This window comes from Ceratotherium simum, chromosome 7 (assembly GCF_057802395.1).
Source record: "Ceratotherium simum simum isolate JZ-2026a chromosome 7, ASM5780239v1, whole genome shotgun sequence".
NCBI classification, from domain to species: Eukaryota; Metazoa; Chordata; class Mammalia; order Perissodactyla; family Rhinocerotidae; genus Ceratotherium; species Ceratotherium simum.
Window position 1 is genome coordinate 81,435,007 of NC_141906.1, and position 16,789 is coordinate 81,451,795.

Sequence of the window (16,789 nt, forward strand, 5' to 3'; positions counted from 1 at the left end):
GCGGCCCCATCCCCAACAACATCAACAAAGGCCAAGTGAGAAGCTGAGATCTCCACCTTTCCCCAGCTGTAATGAGGTGCTCCTGCCCCCTGCTGGTGTGTGTCAGAAAAGGCCAAGTGGGGAGCTGGAACTTTTATCCCTGCCTAGAAACAAAGAGGATCCTCTCACAGCCACTGGAGGCCACATGGGGAGAGGAAACAAGGTGTTCCCCCTCTTTCGCCAGGGTGGTTCAACAAGAGGCCTAGTGGGGAACCTGAACTTCCAACTCCGACCAGCAGTAACAAGGCACTCCTTTCCCCAGCAGCGTGTCAACAGAGACCATGAGAGGAACCTGGATTTTCCCCCTTCCTGGTAATAATGAGGCAGTGCTCCCCATCCTTTGCTGGAGTTGTGTCTGAGGAGGCCTACTAAAATTGAAGATTTAAATAAGATTCAGAGTCTCATGACATGAATCCAAAAATGGCCAGAATACAATACAAAATCACTGTCATAGAAACAACCAGGAAAATCTCAACTTGAATAAGAAAAGATAGTCTGCAGATATCATCCATGAGATGACAGAGATGTTATAATTACTGGACAAGGGTTTTTTTTTTTTTTTTTTAAAGGCATCTTCTTTATTTTATTATGTATGTACTTTACTGAGCTGAAAGTCTGTCTGCAACTGTTACCAGACAGAAAGGAAAATGAACACATTTAACAGTAACTAGGCATAGGGGAAACAACAGGCAAATATAAAAAGTATAATAAATTAGGACAAGGAACAGAGTTGTTGCTTGTTAACATTGGCAATGGGAGAATATATATCCAAAACTAAAAAATGAAATCCAGAAATAAAACACAGTTAATGAGTATATTACCCCCCACACCCAACAATGACAAGAATTGTTTTTACAACCTTTGTTTCAAGTTCTAAGAAATGAGGGCGCTACATATGTTTTGTGAGAGAGATATAAACATCTTTGTGAAGCACAAGCCTTATATAAAGACCTGACCACCTTCCTAGGAGGTAATACAGGGTGTATATGGTAAAGATCGAGAAATTTAAGGTACAGAGTGAAACCAGGAAACAAGGCAGGGGTACATTTTCCAAGGCCATCATGCCTAACAGGTATTGGATGCTACAGTCCGTCCTTCAGCTGTATGTATACATCAGACCTTGAAGATGGTCTATCTGGAAGTGGTCCATGCTTCTCTCCCCGTGGCTAATCCCATCTGTCTCTGTTGGTAGAGTCTGCAGGACTGGTAGCTGGAAATCAGAAAGGCTCTCTGGTGTGGTTCTCATCTCCCTCTGACCTGAATTGTTGGGGGTGAGGACTCTTGTGTGGCCTGAATCCCCACCATTTAGGGATGGTCTGAAAGGAAAGAGCCCTTGTCCAGAGGAGGCAGATGAAGGTCTGTAAGATAGGCTGTGAATGGAAGCTGGTGAAGGGGTTTCGGTATAATAGTCTCTGGGAGTGCTTCTTCCCTGCAAGCCTCTGGCTCCTTGGACAAGGGTTTTTAAAGCAGCCATCACAAAAGTGCTTCAAGAAACAATTATGAACATGCCTGAAACATGAAAAAATAGTCTCAGTAAAAAAAAGATAAATACAATAACTGCAATAAGATACCACTTCATGCCCAAAAGGATGGCTAGAATATAAAAAAGACAGAAAACAAGTGTTGGTGAGGATACAGAGAAACAGAAAACTTCATACACTGCTGGTGGGAATATAAAATGGCACAGCCATTTGGAAAACAGTCTTGGAAGTTTCTCAAAAGGTTATACATAGAGTTACATATGATCCAACAACTCTCCCTATAGGTACATGCCCAAGAGAATTGAAAACATGTCAACATAGAAACATGTACAGCACAGCAACATTATTCCTAACATTCAAAAAGTGGAAACAACCCAAACGTCCATAAGTAATGAATGGACACATAAAATGTGGTATACCCATAAAATAGAGTATTATTTGGCAATAAAAAAGAAATTAAATATTGGTACATGCCACAACATGGATGAAATTTGAAAGAATTATGCTAAGTGGAAAATCCAGTTACAAAGGACCACTTATTGTATGATTCCATTTATACGAAATGTCCAGAATAGGCAAATCTATAGAGACAGAAAGTAGATTAGTGATTACCTAGGGTTGGGGAAAGGGGGAAATTTGGGGGTGACAGCTAAGGGGTTGAGGGTTTTTTGGGGTAATAAAAATGTTCTAAAATTGATTGTAGTAATAAACGCACAAATTTGTGAATACAGTAAAAGCCACTGAACTACACACTTTAAATGGATGAATGCTCTGTATGGTATGCTAATTTTAAAGCTGTTATAAAATATAACTGAAAATAAAAAACTCAAGACTAAGGGACACCAGTATGATGGCAGAATGAGTTACTCCCGTTGTCTCAACCCTCTAAGTTATAACTAAACAGACATTCATTAACCAACAGAGGATTCCCTACACAGCACAAGAGGACACCTGCGAGATCCATGCAGCCATACATCTGAAGGTGGGTGGGCTGGACACAAGGGAAGCAGCGGAACTAGGTGAGCAGACCTCTCTCCTTCCTCCCTCTCCAGCAGCAGCAATCCAGGTCACAGGATCCTCATACAGCGGCTGGCATGACTGTAAGTAGAGGCAGGGGCAGCCCCGCTCATGTGCAAGTGCTTTCGAAGTGGTAGCCTGGCCCGGGCCCGCAGGCTCCGTGAAGGCACACCACACACAAAGTGTAGCAGCTCAGCCAGTTACCTGCTGAGAACAGAGGCCCCATGTGCAAAACCCACCCACTGAGTGCAGAGGCCCCGCCTGCATGTGCACAACCTGCCTGCTGAGCACAGAGGCCCTGCCCACGTGAATGCAACCTGCCGAGCGGCTGTGGCCAGCCCACACAAATGCAGAGCGGCCCCACGGCACCAACTACCAGCAGACAGGGTGGGATCAGAAAACACAGCTCCTGCCCCCATCCTAGCGGTGGCAAGTGGAATTTCCGACTTGATACTACCGCAAATATGTCGCCAAAGGATCAATTCATCAAACACCATGAAGAACTACAGTAACACATCAGAACACAAAGAAAATGACAAACCTCCAGAAACCAATCCCAAAGTGACAGAAGTTTACAATCTAAATGACAGAGAATTCCATATAGTTGTCATAAGGGCCAGCCCTGCGGCATAGCGGTTAAATGCACACCCTCCGCTGCTGGCGGCCTGGGTTCGGATCCCGGGTGCGCACCGATGCACTGCTTGTTAGACCATGCTGTGATGGCGTCCCATATAAAGTAGAAGAAGACAGGCACAGATGTTAGCTCAGAGGCAGTCTTCCTCAACAAGAAGAGGAAGATTGGCATGGATGTTAGCTCAAGGCTGATCTTCCTCACACACACACACAAAAATAGGTGTCATAAAGAAACTCACCCAGTTACAAGAAAACTCAGAAAGACAGTTCAGTGAGCTCAGGAATAAAATTAATGAGCAAAAGAAATACTTCGCCAAAGAGACTGAAGCCCTGAAAAAAAAACATACAGAAATTCTGAATATGAAGAACACAATAAAATAAAAAATAATCCAGAAACCATGAGAAACAGAGCTGATCTTATGGAGGACAAAATTAGTGACCTGGAAGATAGAAATCTAGAAATGGCCCAGGTGGAGGAGGAGCAAGAACTAACATTTTTAAAAAGTGAAGAAATTCTTCAAGAACTATCTGACTCAACTAGGAAAAGCAATACAAAGATTATAAGATTCCAGAGGGAGAAGTGAGGGAGAACGGAGCAGAGACCTTCTTCAAAGAAATAATACCTGAGAACTTCCCAAAAGTGGGGAAGGAACTGGACTGACAAGTACATGAAGCCAATAGAACTCCTAATTAATCAATGCAGAAAGACTTTCTCCAAGGCATATAATATGAAAACTGGCAAAAGTCAATGACAAAGAAAATATATTAAGGGCAGCAAGGCAGAACAAAACAACCTACAAAAAGAACCCCTATTAGGCTTTCAGCAGATTTCTCAGCAAAAACCTTACAAGCTAGGAGAAAATGGAATGATATATTCAAAATACTGAAACACAAAAACTTTTAGCCAATACTCTATCCAGCAAAACTATCCTTCACATACAATGGAGAAATAAGAGCTGTCCCAGATAAACAGAAGCTGAGGGAGTTCATTGCCACTAGATCTGCCTTCAAGAAATGAGGAAGGATGCCCTCCTACCTGAAACAAAAGGCAAAGGTTTACAAAGCTTTGAACAAAGAGACAGAGACAAAAAAATGAGAAAATTGCAGTTCTCTATCAGAACAGATTAGAAAACAATTACAACATAAAAAATAAAGGGAAACAAAGCATAAAAAATAAACACTTCAATTAAGTCACAAATTCACAGCACACACACAAAAATAATTTGTGACAAAAATAACTCAGAAGAAGAAGAGAGAAGGGATGGAAACTGCTTAGCCTAATGGAGATAAGAGGCCATCAGAAAATGGACTATCTCATCTACGAGGTCTTTTATACAAACCCCATGGTAACCACTAAACAAAAAACCAGAGCAGAGATACAAATCATAAATAAAAAGAAAACTGAGAGACCCATCACAGAAAACCACCAAACTGAAATGGCAGTCAGAAATACAATGGAAGAGGGGCCGGCCCCGTGGCTTAGCGGTTAAGTGTGTGTGCTCCGCTACTGGCGGCCTGGGTTCGGATCCTGGGTGTGCACTGCCGCACCACTTCTCCGGCCATGCTGAGGCTGCGTCCCACATACAGCAACTAGAAGGATGTGCAACGATGACATACAACTATCTACTGGGGCTTTGGGGGGTAAAAAAAAAAGGAGGAGGATTGGCAATAGATGTTAGCTCCGAGCCAGTCTTCCTCAGCAAAAAGAGGAGGATTAGCATGGATGTTAGCTTAGGGCTGATCTTCCTCACACACACACACACAAAAAATAGAAATACAATGGAAGATAAACAACGGAAACACAGAACAACAGAAAACGAGAGAGAAAATGGCAACATTAAGCCCTCATATATCAATAACCACTCTAAATGTAAATGGATTGAATTCTCCAATCAAAAGACACAAAGTAGATAGATGGTTTAAAAGACAAGACTGAGGGCTGGACCTATGGTGCAGTGGTTAAGTTCAGTTTGCTCTGCTTCGGCGGCCCGGGTTGGGATCCTGGGCATGGACCTAGACCACTTGTCAGCCATGTTGTGGCAGCAACCCACATACAAAATAGAGGAAGATTGGCACAGCTGTTAGCTCAGGGTGAATCTTCCTCAAGCACAAAAAAAAAAAAAAAAAAAAAGAACCCAACAATATGCTGCCTCCAGGAAACACATCTCAGCTCTAAAGACAAACATAGGCTCAGGGTGAAGGGATGGAAGACAATACTCCAAGCAAATGGTAAGCAAAAGAAAGCAGGTGTTGCCATACTTATATCAGACAAAGCAGGCTTCAAGATAATAAAGACAATGAAAGACAAAGAAGGGCAGTATATAATGATAAAAGGAAATTCCACCAAGAGAACATAACACTTATGAATATATAAGCACCTAACACAGGAGCACCAAAGTATATAAAGCAACTGTTAACAGACCTAAAGGGAGAAATTGACAGCAATGCAGTAATAGCAGGGGACTTCAACACCCCACTTACATCAATGGATAGATCATCAGGACAGAAAGTCCACAAGGAAACACTGACCTTAAATGAAACACTAGACCAGATGGATTTAATAGATATATATATAGAACATTCCATAGAAAAACAGCAGAACACACATTCTTTTCAAGTGCACATGAAGATTCTCAAAAACAGACCATATGTTGTGAAACAAGACAAGTCTCAATAAATCTAAGAAAACTGAAATCATAGCAAACATCTTCTCTGACCACAACGCTATGAAACTAGAAATCAACTACAAGAAAAAAGCTGGGAAAGTGACAAACATGTGGAGACTAAACAACATGCTACTGAACAACCAATGGATCAAAAAAGAAATCAAAGGGGAAATCAAAAAATACCTGGAGACAAATGGAAACAAAAACACAACATACCAAAACTTATGAGATGCAGCAAGAGTGCTACTAAGAGGGAAATTTAAAGCAATACAGGTCTACCTCAGTAAACAAGAAAAATCTCAAATAGGTAATCTTAAACTACACCAAACAGAACTAGAAAAAGAAGAACAAAGCCCAAAGTCAGCAGAAGGAGGAAAATAATGAAAATCAGAGCACAAATAAATGAAATAGACATTAAAAAAACAACACAAAGGATCAATGAAACTAAGCGCAGGTTCTTTGAGAAGATAAACAAAATTGACAAACTTTTAGCCAGACTCACTAAGAAAAAAAAGAGAGAAGACTGAAATAAATAAAGTCAGAACTGAAAGAGGAGAAATTACAATGAACACCACAGAAATACAAAGGATTATAAGAGAATATTGTGAAAAACTATATGCTAACAAACTGGATAACCTAGAAGAAATGGGTAAATCCTTAGACTCATACAACCTCCCAAAACTGAATCTAGAAGAAATAGAGAATCTGAATAGACCAATCACAAATAAAGAGATTGAAACAGTAATTGAAAACCTCCACCAAAACAAAAATCCAGGACCAGATGGCTTCTCTGGAGAATTCTACCAAACATTCAAAGATTTAATGCCTATCCTTCTTAAACTATTCTGAAAAATTGAAGAAGATGGAACTTCCTAACTCATTCTATGAGGCCAATGTTAACGCTAATACCAAAACCAGACAAGGCCGACACTGAGAAGGAAAATCATAGGCCAATATTACTGATGAACACAGATGCAAAAATCCTCAACAGAATATTGGCAAAATGATTACATTAAAAGGATCATACAACATGATCAAGTGGGATTTATACCAGGGACGCAGGAATGGTTCAACATCTGCAAATAATCAATGTGATACACCACATTAACAACATGAGGAATAAAAACCACATGATCATCTAAGATGCAGAGAAAGCATTTGATAAGCTCCAACATCCATTTATAATAAAAACTCAATAAAATGGGTATAGAAGGAAAGTAGCTCAACATAACAAAAACCATATACGACAAATCCACAGCCAACATACTCAATGAGGAAAAACTGAAAGCCATCCCTCTGAGAGCAGGAACAAGACAAGGGTGCCTACTTTCGCCACTCCTATTCAACACAGTACTGGAGGTTTTGGCCAGAGCAATTAGGCAAGAAAAAGAAATAAAAGGGATCCAAACTGGAAAGGAAGAAGTGAAACTCTTGCTGTTTGCAGATGACATGATTCTATACATAGAAAACCCTGAAATATCCATCAGAAAACCATTAGAAATAATCAACAACTACAGCAAAGTTGCAGGGCACAAAATCAACTTACAAAAATCAGTTGCGTTTCTATACACTAATAGTGAACTAGCAGAAAGAGAAGTTAAAATACAATCCCATTTACAATCGCGACAAAAAGAATAAAACACGTAGGAATAAATTTAACCAAGGAGGTGAAAAACCTATATATACTGAAAACTATAAAACATTACTGAAAGAAATCAAAGACGACATAAAGAAATGGAAAGATAGTCCATGCTCATGGACTGGAAGAATAAACATAGTTAAAATGCCCATATTACCTAAAGTAATCTACAGATTCAATCCAATCCCAATCAGAATTCTTCACAGAAATAGAACAAAGAATCCTAAAATTCATATGGAACAACAAAAGACCCTGAATAGCTAAAGCAATCTTGAGTAAAAGGAACAAAGCTGGAGGTATCACAATCTCTGACTTCAAAATACACTACTATAAGCTATAGCAATCAAAGCAGCATGGTACTGGCACAAAAACAGACACACAGATCAATGGAATAGAATTGAAAGCCCAGAAATAAAATTACACATATATGGACAGCTAAACTTTGACAAAGGAGCCAAGCACATACAATGAAGAAAGGAAAGTCTGTTCAATAAATGGTGTTGGGACAACTGGACAGCCACATGCAAAAGAATGAAAGTAGACCATTATCTTACACCATACACAAAAAATAACTCAAAATGGATTTAAGACTTGAATGTAAGTCCTGAAACTATAAAACCTCTAGAAAAAAAAATATAGGCAGTACACTCCTGACACTCTCTTAGCAGTATCTTTTTGAATACCATGTCCACTCAGGCAAGGGAAACAAAAGAAAACCTAAACAAGTAGGACTACAGCAGATTTAAAACTTCCGCAAGGCAAAGGAAACCATGAACAAAATGAAAAGACAATCCACCACTGGGAGAAAATATTTGCAAATCATGTATCTGACAAGGGGTTAATTTCCAAAATCTAAAAAGAACTCATACAACTCAAAAACAAACAACCCAATCAAAAAATGGGCAGAGGAGGGGCAAGCCCAGTGGCGTAGTGGTTAAGTTTGTGTGCTCTGCTTTGGCAGCCTGGGGTTTACAGGTTTGGATCCCAGGGGGCAGACCTACGCTCACCACTTATCAAACCACCCTGTGGCAGGCGTACCGCATATAAAGTAGAGGAAGATGGGCATGGATGTTAGCCCAGGGCCAATCTTCCTCAGCAAAAAGAGGAGGACTGGCAACAGATAGCAGCTCAGGGCTAATCTTCCTCACCAAAAAAGAAAAAAAAAAAAAAAAGAGGATATGAACAGTTTTCCAACTAAGATATACACATGGCCAACAGCCACAGGAAAAGATGTTCAACATCACTAATTATTAGGGAAATGCAAATGAAAACTACAATGAGATATCACCTTACATCTGTCACAATGGCTATAATTAACAAGACAAAAAAATAACACTTGTTGGAGAGGATACAGAGAAAAGGGAACCCTCGTTCACTGCTGTTCGGAATGCAAACTGGTGCAACCACTATGGAAAACAGCATGGAGATTTCTCAAAAAATTAAAAATAAAAATACCATACGACCCAGCTATCCCACTACTGAATATTTATCCAAAAAACATGAAATCAACAATACAAAGAGATTTATGCACCCCTATGTTCACTGCAACATTATTCACAATAGCCAAGACGTGGAAGCAACCCAAGTGTCTATCAATGGATGAAAAGATAAAGAAGATGTGTGTGTGTGTATGTATCTATGTGTGTGTGTGTGTGTGTGTGTGTGATGGAATACTACTGAACCATAAAAAAAAACCAAAAATATGCCCTTTTACCTTGAGAGTATTATGTTAAGCAAAATAAGCCAAACAGAGACAGATAAAACACCATATGATTTCACTCATATGTGGGGGATAAAGAAACACATGGATAAGAAGAACAGATTAGTGGTTGTTAGAGGGGATGGGGGTGCGGGGCTGGCAAAAGGCGTAAAGGGGCACATATGTAAGGCGACAGATAAAAACTAGACTATTGGTAATGAGCATGAACCAGTCCATACAGAAACTGATATATAATGTACACGTGAAATTACATAATATTATAAACCAATATGACCTCAATAAGATAATTAAAAAACAAAAACTCAAGAGACGAGTTCATCTGGAGAATGGAGAAGACAGGGGAAAGTCAACTTGATGATAAAACACTAGAAATTACTCAATTTGAACAAAAGAGGGAGAACAGACTGAAAAAAGGTAAGTCAAGCCTCAAGGGCCTGAGAGGAACTACAAAAAAGATCTAACGTTCATATCTTCAAAGTCCTGAAAGGAGAAGAGAGAGAAGGTGGGGTTGAAAAGGTATCCCAAAAGAATAATGATTGAAAACTCCCCAATTTGGCAAAAAACCTAAACCTAGAAATTTGAAAAGCTCAGCAAATCTGAATAGGATAAATCGAAAGAAATTCATGCTGAGACACATCATAATCAAACTTTTGGAAACTAAAGACAAGGGAAACATCTTGAAAGCAGCAAGAGAGGAAAGACTCCTTACTTATAAGGGGGAAATCAATTCAAATAACAGGATTTCTCATCAGAAACCATGAGGCCAGAAGGAAGTGGCACAACACTTTTTAAGCACTCAAAGAAGAGAACTGTCAACCAAGAATTGTATATCCAGTGAAAATATCTTTAAGGATTAAAGGGGAAATTAAAACACCCTGAGATAATGAAAACTAGAGAATCTGTTCCCAGCAGATCCACCCAAAAAGAATGGTCATGGATATAATTCTTAAAATGGAAGAAAGAACAATGGAAAAAATAAAAACATAGGCAATAGTCTTGCCTTCTCCTCTGACTTTTCTAAATTATATTTGACATAATCAAAGCAAAGATTATAACAGTTTGATGTAGTTTTCAAAGTAAGTAGAGGAAATATTTAAGACAAGTATATCATAAACAGCGGAGGGTAAAAGGACTTTAATGGGAGGTCAGTCTTCTATACTGCACTCAAACTGATAAAATATTGACATCAGTAGACTGTGATAAGTTATGTATAATGTAATAACTTGAACAAATTCAAAATAACCTATACAAAGAGATACTATCAAAACACTATGGATAAATAAAAATGGAATTCTCAGAAAGGTACAAGTAACACAGAGGAAGGGGGGAAAAGAAAACAGAAACAAACAACAGAGGGAAGAAACAAAAACAAAAAATAAAGTCTCAACATATCAATTTCACTGAATGTAAATAGTCCAAACAAAACCAATTAAAAGACATAGATTGACAGAGTGGATATAAAAAAATAAGCCACTACATATATCCATAAGAAACTCACTTCAGGCCGGCCCGGTGGCTTGGTGGTTAAGTGCACACGCTCCGCTACTGGCAGTCCGGGTTCGGATCCCGGGCGCGCACCGACGCACCGCTTCTCTGGCCATGCTGAGGCCGTGTCCCACATACAGCAACTAGAAGGATGTGCAACTATGACATACAACTATCTACTGGGGCTTTGGGGAAGAAAAAAAAGGAGGAGGATTGGCAATAGATGTTAGCTCAGAGTTGGTCTTCCTCAGCAAAAAGAGGAGGATTAGCACAGATGTTAGCTCAGGGCTGATCTCCCTCATGAAAAAAAAAAAAAAAGAAACTCACTTCAAATATAATGATACAGGTAGGTTCAAAGTAAAAAAAATGAAGAAAATACAGAACTATACTGTTCAATGAAGTAGTTACTAGTCACGTGGTTATTTCAATTTAAATTAATTAAAATTACATAAAACTAAAAATTCAGTTCCTCAGTTGCACTAGCATCATTTCAAGTAGTACACCAAAAAGCAGTCTTACTGTACTGGCAATGTGCCCATATCACTTTATTAAAAAAAAGTTCTCCAAAACTCTATTATATAAATTAAAATGCCTGTATTATCTAAGTTAATTAACACCAATTGAGATTTTTTTTATTTGGTAAAATATATATAACATAAAATTTACCATTTTAACCATTTTTAAGTAAACAGTTCAGTGGCATTAAGTATGTTCACACTGTTGTATAACCATCATCACTACCCACCTCCAGAACTTTTTCATCATCCCATACTGAAACTCAGTATCCATTAAACAATAACTCATCTCCCCCCACCCTCAAGCCCCTGGTAAGCACCCTTTTACTGTCTATGAATTTTACTACTCTAGGTACCTCATATAAGTGGAATCATTCAATATTTCTCGTTTTGTGACTGGCTTCTTTTACTTAGCATAATGTCTTCAAGGTTCCGCCCTGTTGTAGCATGTATCAGAATTTCCTTCCTTTTTAAAGGCTGCATAATATTCTATTGTATGTATATACCACATTCTGTTTATCTATTCATCTATTGATGGACATTTGGGTTTCCATAGGTTTTAAATCCCCTATTTAACTAATGAAAGCAAGGTTTATTCACAAATTCAAAGAATTTCCAGGTAGAGAGGAATCTTGGAGGTCATCTAGTTCCATAGCCTTCTAATTCTTAAGTCATTTGATGGAAGTTATTGCAATCATAAATTTCTGGTATTTCGCAGTATCATCTTGAGTGAGGTGGCTACCACTTTAAATTGTTCACGTTTCTCTTTTCCAAGCTGGCAATTATTATCAGTATTTTAATTAATTTATGTAGCCATAACACATGACAGATGATGTCCATGTGTGATACACCTCCATGGGCAAGGCCAGACTTTTAAAAAATTGTATAAAATATATATAACATAAAATTTCCCATTCTAACCATTTCTAGGTGTACAGTTCAGTGGCATTAACTATATTCATACTGTTGTGGAACCAGCACAATTATCTATTTCCAAAACTTTTTCATTGGCAAGGCCAGTTTTTGACAACACTCAAAAGAACTACAGAAAACAAAAGTAAGTAGCATCACAGACTTTATTTTGGCATGATATTCCCAAAAGGATTTTACAAAGTGTGAAAGAAATAAGTTCATCTATTTAAATATGTCAAATATTTCATTTTTATATAAAGAAAATAAATGAATACGTTCAATCTCATCTTTAAAAATTAAGCTTTACGGGGGCTGGCCTGGTGGGGTAGTGGCTAAGTTCGCACACTCCACTTCGGTGGCCCAGATCCTGGGAGCAGACCTACACACCGCTTATCAAGCCACGCTGTGGCAGGCGTCCCACGTATAAAGTAGAGGAAGATGGGCAAAGATGTTAGCCCAGGGCCAATCTTCCTCAGCAAAAAAAAAAAAGAAGATTGGCAACAGATGTTAGCTCATGGCTACTCTTCCTCACTGCCCATCACAAACACTTCAATAACTCATAATTGCCACAACTATTAATGGTAGTGTACATTAGTAATGGTTCTTTACAATAGGTTATGGCGATTAAGCTATGGAAGCACCACTCCTGGGTCTAGCTTTAACTCACAACTGATAAAGAGATAGCAATTACAAAACCTCTGATAAGATCTGCTCCTTTGAAGACCATGACTAAAGTGGGTCAAGAACAGGACTTCCTATAGCAACTTTGGTAATTACCTGTCTTTGTAGATACAGACAACTACAGAAGAATATTGTTTTGAAACAATCACTACTATATTAAGTGTCTCCAGGGGAACCATATGCCAGAGTGTGAGGTATGACTCCAGGACTGATAGTTTTCATTCTCTTTAATACTATAAATATTACTATGCATGGCTTGAACATTACCTTAGAGATTAAAGAGATAAAGGATGGAGAAATAGATTGAAAAGAGGCAATTTTTCACCCCTCAGCTGGAAAAAACACTCAGAAGTAGAATAAATTTTGAATAGAATAGAAAGGAATTTGAATTTTGAAGCTGAAAGGGATATCAGAAGATTATCTTATAGTTTAAGAAAAGAAATTAAGTTTATTTCAACAAACATTATCAGGTACTAGATAGTGTGCTAAAAAGCCCAGAAAGGTTAACAAGTCAGGAACTCAATGGAAGATGGGAATGGAGCCCAGCTTACTTGATTCTTAGAGTCCACTGCTTTGTACACAAATCACAGTTAAAAACAGGACCTGGAGGAGGGAGGTTACATCAGCAACATGGCAGAGTAAGCTGTTCCCCGTGTCTCTCCCTCTTCGAACTACAACTAAAAGGACATTCATTGATCAGCAGAGGATACCCACACAGCACACCAGGACGCCTGAGAGACCCGAGCAGCTATATATCTGAAGGTGGATGGACCACCCCCCGAGGAGGTGGTGGAAATAGGTGAGCACCCTCTGGACCCCAGGCAGCCCAGCACATGTGTGCGACTACTGTCCCGCTGCAGCCATCATAGCACCACTATGGCCCCGAGGGTGGGAGCGTACCTCAGCGTGACTGTGGAAACAGGTGACAGCAGCCGAACCCCCATGTGATCGCTTCCCCGTGCAGTGGAGAGCCCTCAGGGCCACGCAGCCCACAGAGAGCAGCGCAGGCTTGGGCCTAGTGGGGAAGCCCTGCCCACTAAGCACAAAGGCTGGTGTGACCTAGGAGCAGAGGGTGGCTGAGCTGCCACCCAGGTGAACAAGCTCCCGGCTGCCATGAACACCCATAGTGCTGCTGCAGCCCCGGCGGGGGAACCGTGCCTTGGCGGGACTGTGGAAGCAGGCGGGAGTACCACTGAGCCCCTGTGTGATCCTCTCTCGTCTGGCGGGGAAACCACAATCCCACTGCAGTCCCAGGGAGTGGCTTTGACCCAGTCCCAGAAGGGAGGTCCCGCCCACCAAGCCACTGGCTGGTACGACCTAGGAGCAGACAGCAGCTGAGCTCCGAGTCAGGGCGAACCAAATGAGCTTCCAGCCGCCATGAATACGCATAACACTGCTGTGGCCCCAAAGCGGGGAAGCGTGTCTTGGTGGGACTGTGAGAGCAGGTAGCAGTAGCCCAGAGCCCCCGTGTGATCACTCTCTCTCGTCTGGTGGGAGAATCCACAATCCCACCCAGTCCCAGGGAGTGGCTTTGGCTCAGTCCCAGAGAGGAAGTCCCACTCACCAAGCACAATGGTTGGTGCGACCTAGGAACAGAGGGTGGCTGAGCTCCAAGTCCAGGCAAACAAGCTCCCGGTTGCCGTGAACGCCCATAGTACTGCTGAGGCCTCGAAGAGGGAAGCACAACTCCGTGAGTCTGTGGGAGCAGGCAGCAGTAGCCCTGAGCCCCCCACATGACTACTTTCCCACTTGGTGGGAGACCCCACAGGGCCACTGCAATCCCAAGCAGGAGTGACCCAGGATCAGACAGCCACACCTGGCAGGGATTGTGGCAGTGGGCTCAGATTACACAGCTCCTGCCCGTCCCCCTCCCCCGCAAGGGGCGGCAGGTGGAACCTGCATCCAGAAACTATCACTATGTGCCGGCACAAATCCACTCCACCAAATGGTATAAAGAAATATATTAATACTCCAGACCAGAAGGAAAAAGACAAACATCCAGAAACCAATCCTGAAGGCATGGAAATCTACGATCTAAATGACAAAGAATTCAAGACAGCCATCATAAGAAAACTCAACAAGCTACAAGAGAATTCTGAAAGACAATTCAATGAAATCAGGAACCAAATTACTGAACAGGGAATTCTTCACAAAAGAGATCAAAACTATAAAGAAAAACCAAACAGAATTGTTAGAGATAAAAAACAACGGATGATAGGCCGGCCCCGTGGCTTAGCGGTTAAGTGCGCACGCTCCGCTGCTGGCGGCCCGGGGTTCGGATCCCGGGCGTGCACCGACGTACCGCTTCTCCGGCCATGCTGAGGCCGCGTCCCACATACAGCAACTAGAAAGATGTGCAACTATGACATACAACTATCTACTGGGGCTTTGGGGGAAAAATAAATAAATAAAATCATTAAAAAAAACCAAAAACAACGGATGAGATAAAGAAAAATCTAGACTCCTTAAACAACAGAATTGACAATATGGAAAAGAGAACTAGCAATCTGGAGGATAGGAACACAGAAATGCTTCAGATGGAGGAGGAGAGAGAACTTAGCCTAAAAACAAATGCAGAAATTCTCCGAGAAATATCTGACTCAACTAGAAAATGCAACATAAGAATTATAGGTATTCCAGAGAGAGAAGAGAGGGAAAAGGGAGCACAGTGCTTGTTCAAAGAAATAACTGAGAACTTCCCAAACCTGGAGAAGGAGCTGGAATTACATGTAAAAGAAGCGAACAGGACTCCTAATTACGTCAATGTAAAAAAACCTTCTCCAAGGCATATATTAGCAAAGCTGGCAAAAGTCAACAATAATGAAAAAATATTAAAGGCAGCAATGCAGAAAAGAATAACCTAGAAAGGAAGCCCTATCAGGCTTTCAGTGGATTTTTCAGCAGAAACCTTACAGGCTAGGAGACAGTGGAATGATATATTCAAAATTTTGAAAGACAAAAACTTTCAGCCAAGAATACTATATCCAGTGAAAAAATCCTTCAAATATGATAGAGAAATAAAAACCTTCCCAGAAAAACAAAAGCTGAGGGAGTTCATTGCCACAAGACCCCCCCCACAAGATTTGATCAAGAAAGCCCTCATACCTGAAAAAAAAAAAAAGAAAGCGTTTACAAAGCCTTGAGCAAGCAGATAAGCAGGCAGACAAAAATCAGAAAATTGCAACTCCCTATCAGAGCACATTAGCAAACAATAACTCTGAAGATAAAGGGAAGGAAAACATTGAAAATAAATATTATTACTTCATTTTAATGACAAATTCACAATACATAATGGAATAACTTGTGACAACAACAACTTAGAATGGGAAGAGGAAAGGGATGAAACCTGCTTTGACTAAGGGAACAAGAGGCTATCAGGGAATGGGCTATCACATCTATGAGCTCTTTTATACAAACCGCATGGTAACCACTAAACAAAAAATCCAAACCAAGACACAAATGATAAATAAAGAGAAAACTGAGAAAACCATCATAGAGAGCCACCAAACTGAATTAGCATTCCAAAATACATGGGACGAGAAACAAGGGAAATACATAACTGAAAAACAAGAGATAAAATGGCAGCATTAAGCCCTCATATATCAATAATCACTCTAAATGTGAATGGATTGAATTCCCCAATCAAAAGACATAGAGTGGGGGCCGGCCCCATGGCAAAGCAGTTAAGTGTGCACACTCCACTGCCGGCAGCCCAGGTTTGATCCTGGGCGCTCACCAACGCACTGCCTGTCAGGCCATGCTGTGGTGGCGTCCCATATAAAGTGGAGGAAGATAGGCACAGATGTTAGCCCAGGGCCAGTCTTCCTCAGCAAAAAGAGGAGGATTGGCATGGATGTTAGCTCAGGGCTGATCTTCCTCAAAAAAAAAAAAAAAAAAGACAGAGAGTGGCTGGATGGATTAGAAAACAAGACCCAACAACTTGCTGCCTCCAGGAAACACATCTCAGCTTTAAAGACAAATACAAGCTCAGAGTGAAGGGA

General features: G+C 40.6%; 1 protein-coding gene across 4 annotated transcripts in view; it reads right to left on the reverse strand.

The window, feature by feature from the left end:
- The window catches only part of ZBTB44 (zinc finger and BTB domain containing 44), an 85,357-nt gene that overhangs the window by 43,607 nt on the left and 24,961 nt on the right, over positions 1-16,789 (reverse strand). Inside the window, exon 1 of one of the 4 annotated variants that reach the window (XM_087433937.1) lies at positions 13,340-13,585. The exons of the other annotated variants lie outside the window; for them this stretch is intronic. The gene's annotated coding sequence lies outside the window, so the exon portion shown is untranslated. Of the gene's footprint in view, positions 1-13,339; positions 13,586-16,789 lie in introns of those variants that run through there. 4 annotated transcript variants of the gene reach the window in all.